Source organism: Danio aesculapii, chromosome 2 (genome assembly GCF_903798145.1).
Source record: "Danio aesculapii chromosome 2, fDanAes4.1, whole genome shotgun sequence".
In the NCBI taxonomy this organism is placed as follows: Eukaryota; Metazoa; Chordata; class Actinopteri; order Cypriniformes; family Danionidae; genus Danio; species Danio aesculapii.
Window position 1 is genome coordinate 26268486 of NC_079436.1, and position 21789 is coordinate 26290274.

The following is a 21789-nucleotide window of genomic DNA, read 5'->3' on the forward strand; positions in this document are numbered from 1 at the left end:
ATTCTCAAATAAGTGTAATGCTGTGTTCACACCAGACGCGAAGCGCTCGAATAAACCGCACCATTCACGTATAAATAGACGCGTGAACAATTTGAGTTCACTCGTTTCATTCATGTGTAAAATTTACTTCACAATAGACACGGATTCGCGTCATGGACAGGGCTACTGGCTAACATGGATTTTATTAAGAGTATAGCTTTGTTTATGGCTGAAAAACAGAGTAGATTCATTCGCCGCCGTGTCTGAGTCCACTAAATCCTTTCAGAGGTGCACCCAGCTCTGTGAGTTCATCTACTCCTTCAGAAACTATATCTGGATGATGGAAGCTTCAGCTGTGCTTTAAACTGAGCCCAGCCCAGTTTGATGAACTATTGTCTGGTGTCAGTAAGAGGATTTCCCCTCGGGACACCAACAACAGGCGCTACATCATAATCACTCCCCTACAAGAGCAAGCTCATGATTGGTTAACGAATGTCTGTTGAAGTTCAGATTTTCCAAATCGAGCAATTTGAGCAATTCGTGTGATATGCACGTTAAACGAATCGAACGTGCAAAACGCTCAACTTGTGCCGCTCATTCACATAAATCACGTCATTCGCACAAAACATGCCACAGGATGTCTAGTCGCATCTTTGCATTGACTTAACTTGTAAATCACTTGCATTGACGCTTCATCCGCATCTGGTGTGAACGCAGAACGCATAAGAACATCTATTTTGTTTTATAAACCTCTTAGTAATGACCATAATATTTAACCTTTGATAGGTGATGAGTGCCGCCATGTTAGTCTGCACTGCAGTGGAGAGATCAGAGCTGCTGGATTTACAACATGTTAATTCATCAACTTCTCTTGAAATAAATGAAATTAAGTGGCTTTTTAACTGGAAGAATAGAGTAAACATTCTAGTAACCTAAGCATTGTATCTGATATGAGTAAAGCACATCTTGGGTTATGTTTATAAACAATTATCATTGCTGTCTCATTTAGCTTAAACTTATGTGTATATAATGTCTAAAAATCTTTCCTCACACCAGTGTGATCGTATGTGTCAAAGGGTTAATAGTGCTAGTAGTTTATTTGCATGTCTTCTATTAGAAATAGTTTTTTGGGGGGATTTTCTGTGCATTTTTTAAATTCATGAGCATTTTAGCTTTTTCATTCAGTGTTTTTGACAACTGCTCCCTCTGGGTCAAATGCAGATCTGAATTTTCACTGTGATCATATTTGTCAAAGGTTTAATAAACAGCTGAATTGCTGTCATTTAGGAATAGGGTCCCATGAGCGACTGAGTGAAGTTCGCAGTCTTTTAATGATAAATCTAGGATCTCTACATACTGAATTCCTGCGCTGTTTTAGCAAATGTCAGACTACAGCAACATGTTATGTAGAGGAAAACAGTGCTACTCAAAACATGCCCTCGAGTCTTTGCTTTGGCACCTACTTGACATCGCCAACGTAGCAAACAGTAACAATCACAAACATGTTGTCTTACATTGGTAATAAGCATCAGGGCAGGATGCCTTGACATTCAATTGTAGAAATGTGTCAAATGGCAGAGGATGTGTTGAACCATGTAGTGTATTGTATTCTGCAAACTCTTCAGATGCAGACAGCTTTGCTGATTTGCTTTTTCGACTTTCAGCCTATGTCCAGTGTAAACACAAAGAAAATATAGAAAATTTCCAGCAGGGATTTTTAAAAAACAGGCTCTTGGGCCTGGTATGGGGTACATGGAAAATACTATATAAGTGGGGATGTCAGGTTTTTTGCCCTCGAGTCCAAGTCATTTGATTTTGAGTATCTACCAATACCAAAACCCAATCCAATACTTCTATAATACATAAAAAAGAATAAAGTAGAGCGAAGAAACAGATCCAGGATGTTCCTTATTTTTTATTTCATTCATCATTTTTTAACATTCAACAACTCAACAAACAACAAACAGAGCACTTCTGTGAGGTAGCTTGAACAATCAACTGATAAATAACATCAATTCTTCACTTTTGGACTTAAGTGCAACAGTAAAGGTAAAAAAGATCTAATATTAAAAGAAATAGCACCTCAACTTAAAATACCCGACAGGCAATTCCAAGTTTACATATCGCACAATTTGCTTTGGCAATGTTGTCATCATCAACTTTATAATACCTCCAGACCGCAGACATACCCGCGCTTTCCACTTCAAGCTGCTTCCAAGTTCTACTTTGCCAGCAATTTACCAATGTTTACCAAAGTGGTGTCATGCCGTGCGCGTTGCTGTTTCTGTGTGAGTCAAGCAAGAGGTCTAACTCTGTGCCACCACATAACTATAGATGTGTTATAATATAATAAAAAAATATATATATTCGAGTCCTGATCGGGAGGTATTGTCCGATTCTGATCGAGTCTGAAACCATGTGATCGGGCCCAGTTTCCGGTCACGTGATCTGATCTGTACATCCCTATTCATAAGAGAAAAGAAAAACATTTTACCAAGTGAATTTTTGTGGGACTCCCAAAGTAAGATTGCTTTTTTAAAAGTATTATATGTTCACTGAAAATCATTTTGTTGAAGTTTATATTCTACAGTTCGTGAATTCACCAGGAATTTATTACTTTATGCTGCACGAATGCATTAAATTGATTAAAACTGATTGCACTGACAGCATGTTACAAACGAACACATTTCCCTCCAAAAACAGTAAGCTGCACAACTATCCTCAACATTAATAAGAAATGTTTCTTGATCATCAGATTAGCATGTTAACATGATTTTTGGAGCATCATGTGACTCTGAAGATGCTGTAGAAATCATGCCAAAAGGTCAGCTTTACCATCATCTGAATAAACTAAAACACATGTACTGAAATAGAAAATATAGAAAAAATACTTAAAAGTGTGAAAGACTGACAATTTGTGTGCTTCTCTCAAAAAAATACAGTGCAAAGTCAACGTTTTCTAGAGAATTTTGTCATTTATTTTGCCCTCAGTGCAATAACAATAGTAATGGCAAATTATTCTTTCTTATGTTTGCAAGATGTGAATTGTGTTACAGTTTCCAAGCGGATTGAAGCACACTGTATTTAATTACATGCAGTCACAGGTGTGTTTATATATATATATATATATATTCTAACAGTTTCAAACATGTCTCATTTCATCACATTTTTTCATACACTTTTGAGTATTTTAACTGTTATATAATGAGCAGATGTTCTTGCCCTGATGCCAGTTCGCATCCATCAAGTTTTTTAAAAAGCCAGTGAGATGAAGTACCCTTCATTTTGAACACAGAATAATCAAACAATAGGTGTTAGTTCATAGTTATATAACACACAAAACATTTTGTCCAGTATAACTGTACTACTCATTTTATTAGGTACACTTTAATTTATTGACTTGAACCCCTTTTTCCTTCAGATCTACCTTAATTTTCTGTGGCAAGTATTCAGCAAGGTGATCAATATATTTCTCAGAATTATTGGTCTATATTGCTGCAGAATTGTTATCCACATCCATGATGCGAGTCTCTTGCAGCAAATCCCAGCGGTGCACTATTGGATTGAGATTTGGTGACTGTGCAGGCCATTTGAGTCTAGTGAACTCATTGTCATGTTCAGGAAACCAGTTTAGGATGATTCGAGCTCTCAGACATGAAACATTATCTTGCTGAAATGTGTACACCGTGGTCATAAATGGATTGGCATGGCCAGCAGCAATACTCAGCACAGGTTTAAATGATGCTCAGTTGGTAATAAGGAGCTCAAAGTGAGTCATAAATATATCACCCACAACATTACACCAGCAGCCTGAACTGATGATGACCTTCATGTTCTTCAGGCCAAAGACCAGTCTTCAAGACCAGTTTTATCAACTAGTTTCTGTCAGATTGAACAAATCTCAGTATACTCCTCTGCCATCAACAAGATATTTCACATGCTAAACTGCTGCTAATTTGTAATGCATAGATCATTCTCTGTAAACCCTAGAGATGGTTGTGTATGAACATTTCAGCATATCAAAATTTTGCAATACTCAAATTTCCAACCATGCTATAGTTAAAGTCTCATCACATTTCTTCCTCATTCTAATGCTCGGTTTGAACTTCAATGAATTGTCTTGATCAACTGTTAGCTGCCATGTGATTGGCTGATTGGATATTTGCATTGAAATGCAGTTGAACCGGTGTACCTTGTTTTTTGTTATTTTATTATTTTTGTTTTGTTTGAATTAAGGTTATAATAGTTTTAGATTTTTCATTAGTTTTAGTTTTTCGTTTGGACTTTTCAGTTAGTTTTAATTATTTTTTTTCAGAGGCAGATTTACTAGTTTTTATTAGTTTCTATATTTTGAAATTGCTTCGTTTTAGTTTAGTTTTTATTAGTGTCAGTGTTAGTTTTATTATTTTTTTCTAAATAAGGATATTTGTTAGGTGAACGATTCAACATTATCAGAATAAATATTGCATAATAAAAACTCAACCAAAGATACGTTTTTTAAAACGTATTCAAAGGACGCATGACCGCTATCATCTACCACCATCTACCCATCCTCAAATTCAAATAAAATAACCCACAAGATAGCAGCCAAGTACAATATGTGTGCAATGCTGCTTCTGAGGTTAGACACACAGTAGTGATGGCAAGTTCAAATCTTTAATGTGAACAGGATATTTTGTGATAATGCTCCCATGTTTAGACTCAACACACCAAAAATATGTAGTCAGCAATCATAACTTCAGTCAGGTAAAACATCACCATGATCTGAAATGTTTCTTACAATTACGTTTTGCTGAAGCATGCTTCACTTATTTAAATTCAATTATGACTTTCTGCTATGAAATAAACTTACGTTTCGCCAGATCCTCTCATTGAGAAGACCCACGCTGCAGTTGTTCAAGGTTAGTTTAGTCACAGCAGTCATGTATTGTTTGTGTTCGGTTTACTGAATAACGCATGTGCAATATTATTGTCACGGATTGGTCAGGCTCTCACGATCCCCACTCACGAAGATCACCATCACCTGACTTCTAATGAGCACACAGCTGCATCACATTCACGAGCACCAGATAAAAGCACAGCACTCCAGTCGCTCATTGTCCGGGCTCGTCTCGACGAAAGCGGACAACTGAGCGACCACTCAGCGTAGTCATCCTCAGCTAAAACAAACGCTTTACTTACCTGTTCTCTTTGTATTCCTCCTAGTCTTCCTGGTCCACCCGAATCGTCCTGTCTTCCAGTCCTTCCAAGTCTGTGTCATCCTCTGTCAGCTGTATCTGGTGTGTGCTGTCCATCCTCGTGTATTCCTGTTACCCAGCCACGGAGGAAAAGACCCCAACATCATTCCTGATCCTCCTGGCTATCCTTCATGTGCTCCTTGTTGTCATTTAATAAACACCCTAACGTTTCCTTACCTCTGTCTCCTGTCCGCTTCATAACAGAAGCCCGGACCAATAACGACGACAACATGAGCACCCCCGATCACTTTCAAGAGCTGGTGGACCAGTTGAAGCGGATTCTACAGCCACCAGCTCCACTTTCCAACGCACCACCAGCACCGAGCACTTCCGCCTCCACAGTTTCTTCTTCGGCCCTTCCTTCCAGTCCCATGGCCCGACCAGCGCCCTACTCAGGCGGAGCGGGGGAGTGCAATGGTTTTCTGTTACAATGTTCCCTCATATTCGAAATGCAACCTTCTCTATATCCCACAGATAAGTCAAAGATCGCCTACATCGTATCACTACTCTCTGGGCCTGCACTTAAATGGGCTGAGACGATCTGGAACCAAGCCGGGCCGGTCATGAATTCCATCACTACCTTCACGGAGTATTTCAAAGAGGTGTTTGGACGTTCTGATGGGGAAGTAGCCGCTGGAGAGCAGCTGTATCATCTAAAGCAAGGTACTCTATCTACACAGGAATATGCTCTCCGGTTTCGCACTCTAGCAGCTGCAAGTGGATGGAATGAGAGATCGTTGTTGACCACGTACCGGCTCGGCTTGGAACCCACTCTCCGAATCCAGCTGGCCACATTAGATGATACTATGGGTCTGGAGAGATTCATCCAACATTCTCTCCGATGTTCCGATCGTCTCCGTTCCTATCAACAGGACACCATCACCCCCTCGTCTGCACTCCTCCAATCGCCTGAGTCAACAGCCTCTCCAGAACCAGAACCCATGATAATAGAGTCTGGAAGACTGACATCAGCGGAACGACAGAGGAGGCTGACCCGGGGTCTGTGTCTATACTGCGGTGTCAGTGGACACACCCGTATGGAGTGTCCCCTTCGTCCCATTCGGACTTCAGTGAGTGTATTCAGTACGAATATTGAACAATGTAAACCACTTACTACCACCGTACAAATAACTACTGCCTCTATTTCTCTCCTTGTCACAGCCCTCATCGACTCCGGGTCAGCAGGGAACTTCATCTCCCAATCCCTCTGTCGTCAACTCCACCTACGTACTGAGGCGTCCTCGCATATATACCAGATACAACCGATAACCCAGTGCACTCGATCTTCGACCCGTATCCATCGACAATGCGAAGACATCCTTCTTCAAGTGGGGTTGTTACATCAAGAGAGGATTCAATTTCTGGTTCTGGAGGGTGCAAATATGGACATCATTCTAGGGCGCCCGTGGCTGGTGAAGCACGATCCCATCATCTCTTGGGGCACAGGAGAGATAAAGAAATGGGGATCTGGATGTACACCTACCTGTTTTCCAAATCTCCCTCTTCAAGGCCGGAACCCCATTTCTTTGTTTACAACATCGGTCGAGAGTCCTCCTGAGAAACAGTCTATCCACATTCCTAAGGAGTACAGCTCCTTTCATGATGTCTTCTGCCCCAAGAGAGCTTCCCAGCTACCGCCGCATCGGCCATGGGACTGCGCGATCGACCTAGTTCCAGATGCCCAGTTGCCAAGAGGTAGGATCTACCCGCTCTCGCTTCCAGAGAATCAGGCAATGGAAGATTACATAAGGGAGGCTCTGAGTCAGGGGTACATACGTCACTCAAAATCACCAGCCGCCTCAAGCTTCTTCTTTGTGGCCAAGAAGGACGGAGGGCTGCGTCCATGCATCGACTACAGGGTCCTAAATAACGGTACAGTAAAATACCGATATCCCCTTCCTCTGGTACCAGCCGCTTTGGAACAGCTCCGAGAAGCTAAAGTCTTCACTAAATTGGACCTCCGCAGCGCGTATAATCTGATAAGAATACGTGAGGGGGACCAATGGAAGACAGCATTCGTGACCCCTACTGGCCACTATGAATATGAGGTCATGCCTTACGGTCTGGTCAACGCCCCCTCCGTATTCCAAAACTTCATTCATGAAGTCCTCCGGGAGTTTCTTCACCACTTTGTAATAGTGTACATAGATGACATCCTCATTTACTCCCGGAGTGAGGCCGAACATCGCCAACACGTTGCGGAGGTCCTACACACATTGAGAGAACATCACCTCTACCTCAAAGCGGAGAAATGCTCATTCCACCAGAAGTCGATTCATTTCTTGGGATACATCATTGACCAAACCGGTATACGTATGGATGGGAAGAAAATTGAGGCTGTTCTATCCTGGTCAGAACCCACTTCCATTAAGGAGCTCCAGAGGTTTCTTGGGTTTGCTAACTTTTATAGACGGTTTATCAAGGACTACAGCAGGATTACATCACCTCTCACTAATCTCCTCAAGGGTAAACCCAAAGGACTGGAGTGGACCAAAGAAGCAGCCGCAGCCTTCCGCCTTCTTAAGAAGGAGTTCACAAGGGCCCCACTCCTGACTCATCCTGACCCAAATCTTCCTTTCGTGGTGGAAGTGGACGCATCCACCACCGGCGTCGGGGCAGTATTATCCCAACATCATGATACACCGCCCCGACTGCATCCCTGTGCCTATTTCTCTCGGAAGTTGAGCCCGGCGGAGCAGAATTACAGCATAGGAGACAGGGAGCTTCTAGCAATCAAGCTAGCCTTGGAGGAGTGGCGTCACTGGTTGGAGGGAGCCAAACATCCGTTCCAGGTGATCACAGATCACAAAAACCTCCAATATATCAAAGAGGCCAAGAGACTATGTCCACGTCAAGCCAGATGGTCACTTTTCTTCTCACGTTTTGATTTCTCCATTTCCTATCGTCCAGGACCCAAGAATCTAAGAGCAGACGCTCTCTCTCGTTTACACGAGCATCACGATCATGAAGAACTCCCAACGAAGATTCTTCCCGAACACATCTCCATTTGTCCGATCACCTGGAACGCTCCTCCAGTCGTTGCCACTCCGGAAGCCCCTGCTCCGCCGGGATGCCCTCCTCATCGGCAGTTCATACCACCTGAACACCGGGTAGATCTGATCCACTCCTTACATACCTCGCTAGGCACTGGACATCCAGGGATCAACAATACTCTCTCGCTAGTATCCCAACGATTCTGGTGGCCAAACATGGCAAGGGATGTGAGGCAATATGTTCAGGGCTGTAAGGACTGTGCCCAATCCAAGAGCCCACGTCATCTACCCGCTGGAAAGCTCCATCCCTTGCCGATTCCGAACCGTCCCTGGTCACACCTAGGAGTGGACTTTATCACTGACCTCCCCTCGTCAGAAGGTAATACCTGTATTCTAGTCATCGTAGATAGATTCTCAAAGTTTGTCAAACTAATCCCTCTGAAAGGTCTTCCCACAGCCTTTGAAACAGCCGACAATATCTTTAATCAAGTCTTCAGGTCATTTGGTATTCCAGAAGATATTGTGTCGGACAGAGGTCCACAGTTCATCTCACGTCTATGGAAAGCCTTCTTCAAGCTCCTAGGTGTGGCCGTCAGCCTCTCTTCTGGATATCATCCCCAAACCAACGGGCAGACAGAGAGGAAGATTCAGGAGGTGGGACGGTTCCTGAGGACCTTCTGCAGTGGTCACCAGAGCTCCTGGAGCCAGTATTTGGGCTGGGCAGAATATGCCCAAAATTCACTGCGGCAACCCTCCACCGGACTCACGCCATTCCAGTGCGTCCTGGGCTTCCAACCACCGCTCTTTCCCTGGGATGGCGAACCATCTGATGTCCCCGCAGTGGATCACTGGTTCCGGGAGAGCGAGAGAGTCTGGGACGAGGCTCATCAACATCTGCAGAGGGCAGTCCGTCGAAGCAAGGTAACCGCCGATAGAAGAAGGTCTGAAGAACCCAGATACACACCCGGACAAAAGGTGTGGCTATCCACCCGGGACATACGCATGCGACTGCCCTCTCGCAAGTTAAGTCCCCGATTTGTTGGTCCCTTCACCATCGTGGAACAGGTTAACCCCGTCACCTACAAACTACAATTACCCTCTCACTACCGTATTCACCCTACATTCCACGTATCACTCCTGAAACCCTATCACGATCCTGTTCTTCCCTCCACAGAGCCTGACCACGAAGAGGAACCCCCTCCTCCACTGCTCCTAGAAGAAGGAGCCGTCTACGCAGTGAAGGAGATCTTGCGTTCCCGACGTCGTGGTGGCCAGTTGGAGTACCTGGTGGACTGGGAAGGGTACGGCCCCGAAGAAAGGACATGGGTTCCCAGAGCTGATATTCTCGATCCTAGTCTCATGGTGGAGTTTCATGAGAGCCACCCTGAGTTCCCAGCGCCTAGAGGCAGAGGGAGACCACCACGGCGTCGGAGGTGTCGGCCCTCAGGAGCGGGCCCTGGGGAGGGGGGGTACTGTCACGGATTGGTCAGGCTCTCACGATCCCCACTCACGAAGATCACCATCACCTGACTTCTAATGAGCACACAGCTGCATCACATTCACGAGCACCAGATAAAAGCACAGCACTCCAGTCGCTCATTGTCCGGGCTCGTCTCGACGAAAGCGGACAACTGAGCGACCACTCAGCGTAGTCATCCTCAGCTAAAACAAACGCTTTACTTACCTGTTCTCTTTGTATTCCTCCTAGTCTTCCTGGTCCACCCGAATCGTCCTGTCTTCCAGTCCTTCCAAGTCTGTGTCATCCTCTGTCAGCTGTATCTGGTGTGTGCTGTCCATCCTCGTGTATTCCTGTTACCCAGCCACGGAGGAAAAGACCCCAACATCATTCCTGATCCTCCTGGCTATCCTTCATGTGCTCCTTGTTGTCATTTAATAAACACCCTAACGTTTCCTTACCTCTGTCTCCTGTCCGCTTCATAACAATTATCAGTTCACCGCTTCTCAAATCTATTTTATGTCTCTGTATTTAATGCTGTGACCGTGCTGCTGTCATGTCCGCTCATTGTTTTTGTTGCGGGAGCAACTGTCAGGAATGATTGGAGGAGGACCCTCTTGATCTGGCCAATGGCATGAGGATTAGAGATTCTGAGGTGCCATACAGGTCAAACACCTGCAACACGGAGCAAATGTTTACCTTTAAAAGGCTTACAGTAGGCTTATGTATTAAATACATTTACAAAGACGAAAACAAAGGACATTTGTGCTATAATTTGAGTTAGCTTCAGTAAGTTTTGGATGTGCATAATACAGTTTCAGTTAGTTCTAGTTTTTTTTTTAAACTCTTGTTTTTATTTTTATTTCAGTTAACAAAAATGAACTTTATAAATACATTTTATAAATAATAAATGAAAAAAATTAGTTTTCGTTTGTTTTCGTTAACTATAATAACCTTGGTTTGATTTAATGAATTAATTACCCGCCTATAAAGACTTCACTTGTTTCAATACTGGATGAATCAGTGTTTTTGAACAAATCAATCTTCAAATCAATGGAAAATACTTTTTTAGCCATTCCTTGTTCCCAATCATTGACATTTATCAATGTAATTGATTAAAAAAATTCTAATTACTTTCAATGTTTATCTAGTTTATCTCAGTGCTTCTGTTCTTCCTAGACTTTTTTTAAGTAAATAATAATAATGATAATGTGTGTTTGAAAAGGCTTAGCTTAAACCTAGTAGGCATTGTCTGGGTGTTTGAATCAAGGTTGTGATCTTTTATCAATTAATCATTCCCCATTCAGTAAAAGAAGTTGTATAAAAATGCAAAGTATGCCACTTGAAACTAAAGACTAGCTTCATGGCCTCTACGTTTTTCAAAGTCAAGTAACTAGATTAAGCTGTATATAGGCAAATATTTAATATTATTTTTGGAACGCAAGCTGTTTCTCCTTTAAAGCAGGGGGCGACAATAGTAAACACAGCTCCTGGAAGCAGGCACGTGGAGGGGATCAGAGTGCACACTGATTGCCCATTGGTGCATTGTGTGGCGAGTACATTCACAGCTCCAAAACTGGAACGAGTGGCCCCTTCTGGCGAATAGAGGGTCAGGTCCTAACAGAGGCGGCTTTCCTCTATGAGTGGGCCTTGTTTCCCCTGGCAACACCACAATTCGGGAGGTCACAAAGGGCTGGGGGAAAGAGGCTTTAGGGTTCAGTTCTGATGCTTATTTCTCCCCTTGTCCGTCAGACACTGAATGAGACGGGATTACACTGGACAATTCCTCCCTCTCTCGCTGCTTCTTCTTGTAATGTGCGTTAGAGAAAACGTACACGATCTGCGCCTTTTGTTTCCGCCTTCTCGCTCCCTGCTGAGTGTGGACCTTCACCAATTCTCAGAGCTGAAGTGTGGAAAGTAGACGAGAGACGCTGTGTTCTCACTCATTCCGGGTCTCCCATTCACTAACACGGCTACAAATAGGCCCACAACAAGATTTGATTGGCTATTAGAGGGCTTTGCATTAGTTGAGACAGGAGTGATGGAAGGACGATGGCGGACTGCAGAATTGCAATATAAAGTTGTTCTGAAACTTTGAAGTTAAACGAGCGTGAGCTAATGCAGTCGGAGAACAAAACAACAGATATAACAAATGATCCGCTCTTTGAGCCTTTTCCGTTTGAATTCGGCAGCATGCAGGGGTGTTCATTAAGTGCAAATAAATGAAATCCTCTGAAATCTCCGGCACGGCTTTTGTTGAGGCGATGAAACACAAAAGCTAATGTTAAAAATTGAAAAAAATGGCAATAGGAGATGACGATGAATAATTCATGAGGCGTAAAGTCACCATTTTGTGTTCCTGTTTATACTTGTTCCTCAAGAGAATGAGAAACAAACGCAAATGCAGAACGCATGTCAGATTGCTTATTGGAATCACTTACATTCATTGTAAGAGTGTTTGTTTTGTCATTTTCTTTGACCTCTCGGGGGAGAGACGAGCTTTTAAATCTCAGATAGCATTTCTCCCATGAGATGGCTTCTCAATTTACATGAACTTTTACAAACCTTTGCATGACAAATGAGTCATATTAAAAAATAAAATAATTTGTTGATACTGTCAGCTTGGCGACAGACTCTCCTCTAAAGATGACAATGGGATGCTTTCAGGCCTCCCACACTATTTAATCATTTTACTCTGCAAATGAAAATGCTAATAATAATGACGACTGCCGAATCGGAGATGGTTGGTGGTCCATGTTACATTCGCTCTCAAACGAGTCTCTGTTAAACCGGGTAAAAAATGATTTAGGAGATTTAATCTCATTGTTCTGCGGATGTCTCCCGGAGCTTTAAAAATGAAACACGATGCCTGCAGGGAGAAATGACTAGAAGTTTTGGCCATAATTGTCCTTGCTTTGGATTAAATGAGCTTCGTTTTTGGAGACTTCCCACTAGCTTCTCTCTGAAGACGGGGTCTCTGTAGACACTCTTTGCTTATTGAACCATAGATCAGAAAGCTCAACCTGGATAGAGTGATGCAGTGCTGCTTTAAAACACACAACAAAGAGTGAATATTCTTACAGAGAGGTTTCAATTTGATTAATTTAAGGCTAAGCTTAATTGCCATTATCTGACAATGTAAACTTAAATCAAAAAAGTCAACTTAAATTTTTTAAAGATAATACTTAATATAAGCATAATACGTTCTATTTGACCATCTATCTCTTGGGAATACAATCTATGATGATCTTAGTTTTGATTGTGCTATGAGTCACACAGTGTGTTTTGCGATTACAAGCATAAAAAAAGAGCAGTGTTTAGATTAAAGCATACATCTTGTTTACAAATTCTTTTTGAAATTGTCTCACAGGCTAGTTTTTCTATTGCACTTGTAGTATAATGGGTAAGGATGGTTGAAAGAGTTTTTAATGTTAGACTAAATATCGGTAGTGTGGAGGATTTTCACAGAGAAAACAAAGAGTACATTGGAATTTAAATTTGTCAATGATTTTGAGAAGCGAAAATAAATGTTTTATTGTTATATCCATGTTTTCTGAAGTTTAAAGTAAAGAGTTAAAGAGTTTAAATTAAAATCAATCATCCTCTGTATTTGCTTGCATTTTGTAATCAGGTTCAGAAACATTAATATCAATATTTATATTTAACAGAATATATTGGTTAGCATCTTCCATAATACTAATATTGAAGTCTTTATGGGGCTGGGTGATAAAATTGGTATCGATATTTATTGAACAAACATCATTGTCAATATCGATAATAAAAAAATTCAGTATGTAGTTTCGGTATGAAGCGCGATAGTTTTATTAAAATGTGGCTGCAGGATGAATTCCGGTTATAGGGTGGTAGTGAGAAGACGCGAGAAAACAACCCACCCATAATTTTGAATATAAATCCTTTAAACTCGCTTAAATATTTGATAAATTCTTGGTTATTGAACACATAAAGGTTTAACAACCGAAATGGCACCAAAAAAGAAGAACAGAACACAAGAAAAGGTGGCTCAAGAAATGTCTTTAAGATTTTGACCAGGATTCTGATATCGCAGATGAAGTAAAAAAAAATATGGCTGCAGAGCATGCGACTTGGAAGCAGTGCTAATAAGCTTAGGATGTAAGTTCGTCATTTCCAATGGAGGTGCGCTCGCAGCATTTGGAAACATGTACGCGTCACTCACATATGCCGTGCGCGCATTTGACGTGCGGGCATTTTCCAGGCGCCCATAATTGAAAACATCTGAACTTTTCTGAATGGTGCGAGCGCACCGCAGTTCATGTAAGTAGAACTAACCAATCTGCTTCACACTTTGTATGGCATGCATACATTCAGTAATAATGGTGGACTAATTACCTCAGACAAACACAGCACACCCAAACACTGCAATGCTTTTTACTTTTCTTTAAGCATGCAGCAATACATACTGATTCGTTTTACATGCAACTTTGAAAGTATAAACATGTTACTCTGCTCTGTTATGGTATCCTGTGGTCAAATTTCATTAAAATAATCACCACTGAGCTGTACATTTGCTCATAACCTTTGGCAACAATAAAGTCTCCTACACTGTGCCAGTTTCACGTATCACTCCTCTGCCTCTTCTCATGTGATGAAGTAATAGAAACTCGAATCAATATGTCAAGTCCCTTTATATATTTATTTATTTGGTAAGTATCCATGTAATAAGTGGGATAATGTACATTCAGCTTGTCGGGATCTCAAAATAAACCTCTTCAGGATGATACAAGAACCCGCCGCTTTGTGTAAGGGTCATGATCATCCTGTCAGGTTTGGTTTTGCTCGCTGTACGTTATCTCCTTATATAACCGCTGTTTGTTATGTGATAAAATGCCACATTTTCTTGCCTGAATTGAAGCTTTGGAGAGAAAAAAATGTAGTTATTTTGAATTATTATGCAAAGCACATATGCTTTTTGAAAAATATCTGATAATTGAAGAATTTCAGACTGAGTGTAAACAAAAATATATACTTTACTAAGGGTAAATAGTCTGTGCAATGTCAGGCAAGTTGGTCAGAATTGCCTGTGGCAACAAGGTCAGCTACTTAAGCACAGTGTAAATAAACTCTGCCTCTTTTTTTAACCTTTTTGACACATTTTGCTTGGCTAAACCTTAAGTCTGTTATATGGTGTAGCAGAAATATTGCATTCACATGGCAGCAAGCCTGCAGGCAGAGACGAGTCTCTTGCACAGAGTTCCCATCAGTTGAGCTACAGCTAGAGTGTGTTTATCGACCAAGATTTGTGTTTTTCATTTAATCGCAACATCCACTGGACTTTTACACTTTAAAAAAGGATGTCAAGGTCACATAAAATGCAACTTTGTCCAGATAACCAAAATGACATATTGATTTTTTTGCATGCAACGCACATTCCTTGCAGTTGTGTGTGATTTCATCTGCATTTATTTGAGGGACTGTCAGAATCCTCCCAGTATTTCATGTTTACATGGAGGGCATCGGCACGATGCTCTTCTGTATCTGGACATGAAGTCTGACAGAATGCTGAATACCTCACATGAGTTACCGTGTCTCTCACTGATTCTATCTCACCATTACGCTCTCATCCATTTTGGAGTGAAGGTTAGGCAGTTGGCAGAACCCCCGTAAAGCCGTACGGGAGCAAACAGCAATCTTCCCTCCAGCCTTTCAGACATAAAGAACAAAATGCCAGAAGGATTTGAACAGTTCTGTCAATAACAAAAGCTCCTTCTCAATGCTGTTTTGTCATTCTGCATCCACGCTGGTTCAAATACCATTAGTGCATTAAATGAGTGGGGTGTCACTTTTATTGCTATTCCATTATTTCACTCATTCAAGTGTAAAGACAAACAGCACAGGAACTGATACGCTGATCCTGTAATGGAAAAGAGGTCAGCGCTCAATATGTTATTCCAGTATGCCATAGCACAGCAATCAGAGCCTCCATTCAGTTTCTGCTGCTGACAGCATCCTACTTATGAGATGCAGTTGGTACAGTGACACCTGTTTGGAGTTTTTCTTTTTTTTCTCCTCTTGGTCTCTGCGTGGTTGTGTTCCCTTGAGTGTTCTAAGCCCCAGCTGGTGAGAGTCTCTCATCTGAGAGATGATTAATGAACAGGCTTACAGAAGGCTGCCCGAAGAGCTCTTCAGGACCCCTCCAGACCGCACTGCAGCTCTGCTTGTAAATCATCAGTTACCGGTAGCATCCCGCTGTCACTGCTGTAGTTTTAATGTCTAAATATGTGATTCGTGCATGTGGGAAATCATTGTTCGTGGAGCTGATGGATTTGCTCTGCCTTTTCAAATGATTGTTAACGGGAAAACCTGTTAGAGGAACAGTTCACACAAAAATGAAAAAACACTGTTGCTCATCCTCAGGCCATACGAGGTGTGAAGGGTTTTTTCTTCTTTGGCAGAGCCTTAAATGAGATTTTCTAGCAGAAACCGTGGTCCTCTGTGATTCATAAAGGGAAAGTCAACAACTACCTGCACTTTGAGAGTCAAAAATATCATATACAGGTGAAACAAAATTAATACGTACAAATGTTGTAAACAATGTTCAGTTTCTTGCCTGAATGTTTACTTCATAAGACCTCATTGTATCATTGGTGTGTGTTTTTCTTACGAAATTGAAAATGATAAACTCTAATCATTGACTTCCGATGGCAGCTAAATTAACATTATATAAATACTCTATATGTACAATTTATGACATAAGATGTATTCACAGGGAAAGCTCTAGGAATTCCACCAGGCACACATTTTAAGACGTTAATTTTAGGTTAGATTTAGGTCATGACGTCAGGTGACCAAAATTCAATGTTATTTGACGTGAAATGACATTGATATTTGGTTGATTATTGGTTGTGTTGAAAAGTGACCAAAATCCAACGTTGAACCAACATCTTAAACCATCATCTTATTGACATCAAATACTGACATTTATTAACAGGTATGGCAACCAAAATCTAACGTCTGATAGACGTCATAGAGGTAACTTCCACGCAACGTAAAGCTGTAACATCCAGCATAGGCTCATTCTGAAAACATAGCCTTATATCTGTTTCTGGAGACCGCAAATTATGTAGCCAGGGGTACGTATGGCTTTTTCTGGATTGCTTTTGAAAATTGTTGGTTGGGTTTGAGAAGTGGGTGAGCGGGTCAATCTATAAAATTGCCTGGGTTTAGGGAAGCAGGACGGTGGGTTAGTCAATTGTTCAGTCAGTCAGTCTTTAAGTCAGTCAAACAGTCAGTAAACAGCAGCCTCTGATGGGTATATGCAAAAACAGCAGGCACGAATGGCACTCTCGAGAGAAATTTGAAATCTCAAAAAGCATAAACACAGTGGCCTCTTGTGGATTTGCGAAAACAAAAACTGCAAAAAACGTAGCTCCTGGGACCTATTTCGTGGTGTCCAGAAAATTTATATAGAGGTACTAATGTTGTAAATAATGTTCAGTTTCTTGCCTGAATGTTTACTTCATAAGACCTCATTGTATCATTGGCTCAATGTGTTTTTCTTACAAAATTGAAATTGATTAACTAATCATTGACTTCCGCTGGCAGCTAAATGCACGTTATATAAATATTCATGTATACAATTTATGACATAATATGTATTCATAGCGAAAGCTCTAGGAATCACAGCAGGCACACAACATTAAAAGATGTTAATATTAGGTTAGATTTAGGTTGTGATGTCAGGTGACCAAAATTCAATGTCTAGCCAGCGTCTAAGGACTATGTTATTTGATGTGAAATGACGTTGATATTTGGTTGATTATAGGTTGTGTTAGAAAGTGACCAAAATCTGACATTGAGCCAACACCAACGTCATATTGACTTCAAATATTGACATTTATTCGTCAGGCATGGCAACCAAAATCCAATGTCTGATAGACGTCATAGTGATAACGTCTACACAACGTCAAGCTGAAACATCATTAGACATTGATATTTTGTTGATTTTAGTTTGGACGTTGGACATTGACGTTGGCCTGACGTTGGGTTTTGATGTTAACTTGTTTTTTATTTCCAAACAAAACGCAATGCCCCTCGACGTTTGGGTACAATAGTTTGGGTACACATAGTTTGTTTACCACAGGAGATGATAACGAAAAGAAAAGAAGTTGGCTTGATGTTAGAATATCATGTTAGGGTACACTCACACTATGCTATCCAAACCATGTCCAGCCGTGTTTCCCGGTTTGTTTGAGAAGTGTAAGTGCTCTGAATCGGGCTGAGGTGTGGTTCAGTTGGCAGGCCCTGGCCTGGTTGGAAGAGGTATGCCAGAGCGCACTTGGGCTTTGATGCGGTACGCTTCTGAAGAGGAGACGTGACTATTAAGGGATTGCTTCATATGGATTTAATAATCATTCTTACTGTTCAATGAACACAAACTGTTGTTGTTTATTTAAGACTCAAACCCCTATCTTCACGTCAGTCAGCAAACCTCCTAATACCTGCAACATGAGGACTTTAATGATTATTTATGAGCGTCAAAAGTAAGTGATCTGTTCTGCGAATTATTTGACCGCGTCAATGCATATCAAACGACTAAAATGATATAACTAAAGAAATCTCCACTGTGCTGAGCGAGAGCGCTTCTCTTCTGTTAAACTAACCAGCACATCAGTGATAACGTAAGCGTCCTGGATGCAATGTGAGTGCTGGCCGTCGGGGCAGAGGGGTGGGGGGACAAGCGTGATTCAACACGGTTGAAGGCAACTGTACGTGTGAGTACGCCCTTATACAGTATATTACTCTTACAATGTTACACATATGTGTCTACCTGTCATCATGTGTCATGCGTCATATACGTAAGTCGAGCAGTATGTCCTCAGTGCTCATAAGTCAGTGATTAGAGTTTCTAAATTATTAATTGAGTATATCGTTTATAAATTGGAAACATTTCTGTTACAAAGACACATTGATCTGTTTTGAAATGACATGCATTAACCCCCTGATGACATATGGGTTAGTTTTACAATGGATTTTGGAAGCTTCAAAATAAAAGCCATTATCCAACACCATTATACAGCATGGAAGACCCAGAAAAAAATCTAAAACTACTCCAACTGTGTTTGTCTGACAGGGAAAAGTCATATAACCACTCAATCTTCCTCAAGTCATTACAACAGAGAACAATTTTTGTAAAATGTTGAGCTTTTTTGAACAATGAAAGTGATTTAAGATTGTGGCTGACTCCAAAAAAGATACTGTTTTGTGAAACATCACATTTTGTGGTCATCTGAATGCAAAGTGCTGCAACTTACATAATGCAGTTGATGTCAAACAAGCCAAACATGCGTATTTGCATTGGCATTTCCCATGACTTTCAGGTTTGCTTGGGGAAATGTATTAATGCATGACATTTACAGTATGATAAATGCTGTTTACACTGAATGACACTGTATTTTCTCAGTTTAACTTACAGTCTGTTCCATTTATTTTTCAGAAAATATCATAGCCCATATATAGTGGCCTCACCTATAGCGTCAAGCTCTGAGTTGAGTTCCCATTCACAAGATCTTGATCTGATTTAACTCCAATGTCAATTCCGTTTCCATCAATAATGACTTTTGTAGCCACTATGATAAATTCAACAAGTTTTTTTAATAATAATTCATCGGACTGTCTCAAATGTTAACACAACCCTTATTGAATGATTCATTAAATATAGACCCTCTCAAATGAGTCATTTATTTGTGAATCAGAATGCACTGGTTGTGCTATATGCTTTTAAAACACTGAAAAGAAATGTTCCTGTGATATCTGCGTTTGAGACTGAAAATAAGGAGGGTGAATTACAATTTTTTCAGTTTTATATTATTTTAAAAAGCAGTTGGACTAGGTGAGATAAAGACGATTCTCACATTGACTCTTACTTGCAGACGGATCACAGAGCTGGTGGAGGTGGGCGCCAACAGAGAGACTGAAAAGCAACGTGGCTATGCAAATAAAGTACTTGTCAGGCATAGACTGTGCTAAACACAAATTCGCGTCTTATGAAATGACACAGTACAGCATTTATTACTTAAAACATCCTCAATCTGCTGTCATAGATGCACACGTTTGATATGGCGGATTACTTTTTGAGAGCTGAATCCACTGCAGATAGCTTAGAAAGAGCAAAAAGCAACTCTACAAAGGCGGAACAGAGAGAGCCGTCCTGCAAATTCCCTCGATATAAAGGCGTCTTGTTAGACATCATTAAGAGTATAAAGGTCTGAAAACATAAAAGGCCTGAGATAATTCTGTATGAAAGAGAAGGGAGCTCAAGGGAAAACCGGTTATGTTAACGTCATTATGCTATCCCAGTTTCATCAAATGACTACTTTGATCCATCTGGTCTTACACTTTCAATTTTATAGAGTTAATGTACAAATATGAATCTGATATACTGTCTATTTACCAGTGTTTCAAATATTTGAGTACTGCACGCTTGTCTGTTATTGCATACGATATGAATACCGCATGCCTATGTGTTCTGAAGAGTTCAGAAATGTTATTTTGACATTTATTTAGCAGGACGGCAAACTGTGCCCCTAGTTTCTTGGAAAAAGATGTAAGAAAATAAAATGCGTTTTCAATATTTCCCACCTGGATCTTTCCTCTGAATCGTTCCATTTCTTCCTGTTTTTTTAGAAATATGCTCTCCTGCGTTCTAGAGTATAATTGTCCATCTGTTTGACTTGATCACAGGGGGGATTCAATGTGAATCCTCTCATGCAGTTTATTGCAAGTGACATTTAAAAAGCAAGAATTTCATTTGCAGGAATCCTGTAAATGTTAACACAAAGTCGAGTCACTAAAGGTGCCCTACAGCAGTTATGTAAGACAGTCAAGTCCCTAATGACTCAGGAAAAGTCACTGAATCACTGAGTCATCGCGCATTACTGAGTGTGGGCAAATGTTTAAGACCACAATGCCACATGCTGTAGAATGAGTTTTAACTTTTAACAGCTGGAGATTTTGTATAAGTAGATATTAGTGTTGGCAGAGACAGCTTTGTACTTAGACATTTTCTTCATGCTCTAGAAACTAATTCAATAGTGTGTAAATGAATTTTCTGCAACACAAGTGTCACCAAATGATATTGTAGTGTATTCGCTTTAATGGCTCAACTTGACATAATAACTAATGGCGTGTTTGTACAACCTGTTTATTTGAACGATAGAGAACTAGAAAACAGTTAGCAATTCAACAGTGATAATCTTTGAGTTCTTTGATCCTATGCTAAGATTGGTTCGGTTTTGATAAAATGCCTACTTTAAGACTCTTCATTATGATTGGATTAACTGTGTTCGAAATTTAGTTTTAAGAAACAAAGGCTGTAAAATTCTTCACATTTATTCCAGGCTTGTTTGAATATATAATATAATATAATATAATATAATATAATATAATATAATATAATATAATATAATATAACAAATATAATAATATTCTATAATATTATATAATATAATTTAGGGCGTCAAGGTGGCCTTACGGCTGGTTCAAGCCTCAGCTGGGTCAGTTGGCATTTCTGTGTGGCATTTGCATGTTCTCCTCTTGTTCTTGTGGGTTTCCTCCAGGTGCTCTGGTTTCACAAGTGAATACAAGTGAATTGAATTGAATACAAGTGTTTTTACAAGTGAACTGAATAAGCTAAACTATCCGTAGTGTATGAGTGTGAATGCAAGAGTGTATGGGTGTTTTCCAGTGTTGGGTTGCGACTGGAAGGGCATCCGCTGTGTAAAACATATGCTGGATAAGTTGGCGGTTCATTCCACTGTGGCGATTCCTGATTAATAAAGGGACTAGAAAATGAATGTATAATATAATATAATATAATATAATATAATTTATGCATATTGCGTTGTTTTGTTTTACCTTGCATGTTTGACTCATTCAAACATTTAAATATTTATTACAATATCTATTTATATCTATTGACTCATTTATATATCTATTATTTCAAAATATTTATCTGAAATACTGTAAAAAATGCTGGATTCCACCCAATTTCTTTATGTTGTCACAACCCAAATCAATTAAGTTAACTTATCAAGGTTTATACAGATTTAAGTGGACTGAACATAAAACAGTTAAGTTGTACCAAAAA

General features: G+C 40.5%; 1 protein-coding gene across 2 annotated transcripts in view; it reads left to right on the plus strand.

Annotated features, from left to right (window-relative positions):
• Nucleotides 1-21789, plus strand: part of efna2a (ephrin-A2a) — a 191732-nt gene that overhangs the window by 86319 nt on the left and 83624 nt on the right. The gene's annotated exons all lie outside the window — the stretch shown is intronic.